This window comes from Sinocyclocheilus anshuiensis, unplaced genomic scaffold, assembly GCF_001515605.1.
Source record: "Sinocyclocheilus anshuiensis isolate Anshui unplaced genomic scaffold, SAMN03320099.WGS_v1.1 scaffold329, whole genome shotgun sequence".
Taxonomy (NCBI): Eukaryota; Metazoa; Chordata; class Actinopteri; order Cypriniformes; family Cyprinidae; genus Sinocyclocheilus; species Sinocyclocheilus anshuiensis.
This window is the reverse complement of record NW_015540881.1, coordinates 1,699,644-1,704,540: the sequence shown is the minus strand read 5'-3', so window position 1 is coordinate 1,704,540 and position 4,897 is coordinate 1,699,644. Positions and strand designations below refer to the sequence as shown.

General features: G+C 38.3%; 1 protein-coding gene across 1 annotated transcript in view; it reads right to left on the bottom strand.

The window, feature by feature from the left end:
- LOC107688495 (phospholipase D1-like) overlaps window positions 1-4,020 on the bottom strand; it is a 35,031-nt gene extending 31,011 nt beyond the window's left edge. Inside the window, exon 1 of the mRNA XM_016486175.1 lies at window positions 3,889-4,020. The gene's annotated coding sequence lies outside the window, so the exon portion shown is untranslated. The remainder of the gene's footprint in view (window positions 1-3,888) is intronic.
- Window positions 4,021-4,897: the final 877 nt, after the last annotated feature.

Here is a 4,897-nt window from a genome sequence, read left to right as displayed (position 1 = left end):
TATTTAAATAATTTGCCACTGATGATTCAAATGCAAGTTTTGAGCAGTGTAGAGCAGCGCTTGTTGTTTGTCATTTCTCCAATCACAAATGCAGACATGGTTTTATGTTTACGCGGCGCGATACACAACGCAACGCATAAAAAGACAGTATAAGTCATTATAATCAGTAATTATGTCCCCACTGGATGCAACAAATGCCTTGTTTGTAATGGGTTTTATTGGTTTTGTCTCATCTTGCAGGAAGACGGCACCACAGTATGGTAAGGGGCGTAACATTTCCGTCACACGCTTGAGGCATTCGTCCAATCACAACGCACTGGATAGCTGGCCAATCAGCGTATACCTCGCTTTTTTAGAACGATGAGCTTCGTAAAAATCAACACGTTTCAGAAAGGCGGGGCATAGAGGAGCAACAATAATGTACATTATATGGAAAATAATGTGATTTTTGAACCTTAAACCGCATAAACACATTGCATTACACCAAATAATGTTCTTTTTAGCAACGCCATATGACCCCTTTAAACAACAGAAGTGCTGGTAGAGAGGTTCCTAATGGAGGGACTCATTCATTCTCTCTGTGTGGGTGAACGCTTATGGTATCTCATGCATGTCTCCCACCTGTGCACTGACCTTTAGAGCCAGCTTTAAAGAGGTGCACAGGTCAAAGAGAGGCAGTGAATCAGACACGTCAACTATCACACCGTTGGCACAATATTGCATTTTTATGATTCTTTAGATATCATCTTGCCCAACCACTACAATCTCAAAATGGACCATTCCTGAGTAAGGGTGCATGTACAGTATTTATTGTTTACTGATATATACATGTGACTTTACAGACAAAGCTCTGTTCTGTGTGCTGTACGGCACACAAAGACAAAGACTAGGCTAATTCATCATATACTGGATGTGAATCTATTTAGGAACCAAACTAAACCCAAAACATACACATTTCAAAGTAGCCAAACATACAATCATGCTAAGCTCTCATTTAAAACTATGGGAACTACCATTTACTTCTCCACAGGGAATAGTTTGCCTTCTGGCTTCTTTAGTTGGGGTCTGAAAGACTTTAAATTTGAGTAATTCATCGACCACATTGACTGGATGAGAGCAAAACTTGAACTGAATTAAACTGGATGATGGCACTGCTGTCTTCTGTAGAGCTGCTTTACAGCAGAGTTGTATCTTGCAACATCGACACTGGTATTGAACTGAATTGAATCAACACTGAACTGACTCGAGCTGAATAACGACTGCTGCCTTTTGTAGAATTGCTTATAGCTGATTGATTATCTTCACACTGCTATTGATCTGGGCCCGTATTCTTAAAGATTCTAAGAATCCTCTCAGAGAGCTCCTAATTTCGCTTAAAAATTTCTAACTAGGGGTCTTAGCTTAAAAGTGATTCAGGACCAATCTGAGAGCAACTCTGAGCGAGGAAAAGACAAAAATCTTAGTGAGGAGGTGGGGCTGACTCCGTTGCTAGCTATGACACTCTTTGAAGACCTCTTTTAAGTTCTTTTGAAGACTGTGATTGGTTGGTTGTCCAAGAAGGAAATAAAAGAGCCCTTTTAAGAGTAGGGTCTATTATAAGCCTTCACTTTTAAATTACAGGCATCATTTTTCCTGTTTTACCATACTCTCTCTCTCTCTCTCACACACACACACACACACACACACACACACACACACACACACACACATTATATATGTGTATATATATATATATATGCTTTATTTTTTATTTACCATGCTGTCATACTTAACGTATTTTATAGGAAATGAATAGCGATCCAATAAGGTTCTGAAAGTGCTGTAATTGTTTGTGTTATATTTTGCTTATAGAAGGTTGTGACAGACCCAAATCATCACTGCTGCATAGTTGCATTTTTCCAGTTGCCAAATATGTTAATGCAGTTAATGTAGTGATTTACTTCCATTTCTGGCGCTATGGCATTTCTGCGCAGTGTTATGAATACGGGCCCTGAACTAAACAAACACTGAGCGGACATTAGCTGAATGATGACACTACTGCCTTTTAGAGCTGCTTTACAGCAGAATCTGAACGGTCTCCATAGCTTTAGTTTCCATAATTGATTCTGCTGTATCTCTGCGAAGGTACACAATCTGTATTGTATAAAGCACCATATAAAGGTGACTTGACTTCAGTTTGTCCATCAATATGCAACAATATGCAATATGTTTGTCCAGCAGCAGTCTCAGAGATGTGTTCGAACTGAAGCACATTAAAACAAAACAAGAAAAACATATGAACTTTTAGGCTTATTGGTTCTCTGCACCTCGTAATAAACACATCTTCATGTAAATGATCCAAAGTAGGACAGGCTGTGCAGTGAACTGTAGAAAATAACTGCAAAACAGCAAGACCTTTAAGAGCTCTGTCTGTTAGACAAGCCAAGATAATATAAATGAATAAACACTTTCAACATGTGCCCTCTCTTATTGTCATTTTCAGAATCTTTGTCTTGATTGCCAGGATTAAAAAAAATAATAATTTACTTGAGAAGTGTTATTGTGTATAGATGATAAGATTTGTTATTAAAAAATAAGACAAAATACTGATTAAAAGGTTACTTTTTGCAGTGTACTAATTTCCTTCCTTCTGAACAAACCCGTTCAACATCAGTTCTACTTTGTGTACTAAACTACAGCAATACACAGATAATGAGGGGGAATGAAAAGTTAGTGAGAACACTGTGGATGGGATATCAGCTGTTGCTTCCTGCCAACAAGTTCCTGCCCATTGTAATTCGTCATGGAGACAAGGCTCAGTGCCTTTGGGAGGAGAAAAAAAAATATCATGCAACCACGTACCTTAGAGATTTATGAGAAACTATGGTAAAGACACTGGAATCACTTGTGTGTGCTGGGGCACACATGCAACTGAAGAACTGTGGGAATTTTTTTTCCATTGTCGTTGTAAGACATGAAGCCGTGTGGATGAAACTACTGCAAACTCACTCTAAATATCATCGTAGGTTCATGTTAGTATCACAAACAGAGGACTTAGTAAGGCAGCCACCAACAAAAGTAATCCATTCATCTTTAATATTAAGATGGGTTTTGTAAGTGTCTGGGAAAGACAGTCTCCATGTAAGTTTCGAAAAGTCTTTGCCAACCTGTTGTGAAGTTTAGCAGGACTGTTACTGTTACTCCTGTTGAAAAAGCATGATTTTCATTAAGATTTTCAGAGCAAATGCACTTTGCACCTGAAGGCAATTTATGACAGGATGTTGTTCATCAAATAAAACAGCACTACACTTGCTCTATCATGTGTGTTTTTACACGTCCGTCTGTCTGTGAGGCGTGTTAGTGAAAGCATGAAGTTCCCAGCATCTCAAGGTCAGAAGTCTCTTGCGTTCTGATTAATGAATGACACGGATAAAGTGTAAGAGATAAGCAAACAACACAGAGGGCCATTTAAAGCACAAGCTAGTGAATACACAATTAGCCAAAGCTGAGAAAGTGTCAGAATAAAGGGTGTACTACATTATTGTTTATTGCAAATTGAGTTAAAATGTAATTTATTCAGTTGTAGTGTACTGTACTCCAGCCCTTGTGTACAGCTGAAAAAACAAGAGAGGGATTTTGGAGCCTGAGCAAAACCATGTTGACTTTCCTCTCTTGTGCACTGGTCACACATTCCACCACGGATACAAAAGCCTCTCACACTAGGGTGAGACAGGAGCCAAGACAAATCGGCACCAGAAAGACTTTCACATTTCACAATTACACACAGACACACACATCCATAACTGCTGCTAGAAATGTCCAAGTGTTCACTCTCTTTAACTCTGCATGCTGAGATACAAGTTTGGAACAGAGCAAGAGACAACAACTATAGCACAAAGTTTTACTGACCTGCCTTGGTAGACGTGATTCCCACATGATAAATCAGCTGTTTGACTCCCACAACAATGAAAGACTAACTCATAGTTTTGCAGCATTAAAAGAGTCCCTCTCCCTTTCTGTGACTCCAAACAGACTAAACAAGAGGGCAGTGGCGAGATCAGTCATAGGCCAATGTGTTTGAAGAGGGCGGGGCCTCCTCTGGGTTCTGAAGTGTCAGTCACAGTCGCTCAGCCAATCAAGTGCAGCATGTCACAACGTGCTCCTCCTCTCCTCAGCTGTTATATGCCTTTAGATTGACTGATATCTCCCCATGGGATAGAAGCAGCACAAGTTAGATGTTTACAATGGGCCAGTTGTTTCTCCCAGATATCAACGAGATTAAACAAAGACCAAATGGAGACTTTTGTTTAAATATCTTGCTTAGATTTTTCTTTTGAGAATATACAGTAATCTCATATATGTCTCTTCTAGAGTTCTAGTTCTAGAGTTCTAGAAGAGAGCTCAACAACGTCTGCACTGTGCTCAGGCTTGCCAAAACACAAAATAAAAATTCGAGCAGCCTGGAAAATGGATAGATGCATTTATAAATATATATACACACACTCCCATTCAACAGTTTGGGGTCTGTACGATTTTTTTTAAATGTTTTTCCAAATCTAAATACAGTTGCAATAATATTACAATTGAAAATAACTGTTATCTATTTTAATATATTGTAAAATGTACTTTATTTCTGTGAAGGCAAAGCTGAATTTTTAGCATCATTACTCCAGTCTTCAGTGTCACATGATCCTTCATAAATCATTCTAATATGCTGATTTGATGCTCAAGAAATATTTCTTATTATTATTGTCAAGGAATGTTGTGCTAGGAATAGTTGTGCTACTTAATAGTTTTGTGGAAACCATGGAACAGGATTTTTTGATGTTCAAAACAACCTTTTTTTTTAGAACTGGAAATCTTTAGTAATATTGTAAATTTCTTTAAATTTTCAGTCACTTGATCAATGTAAAAGTTT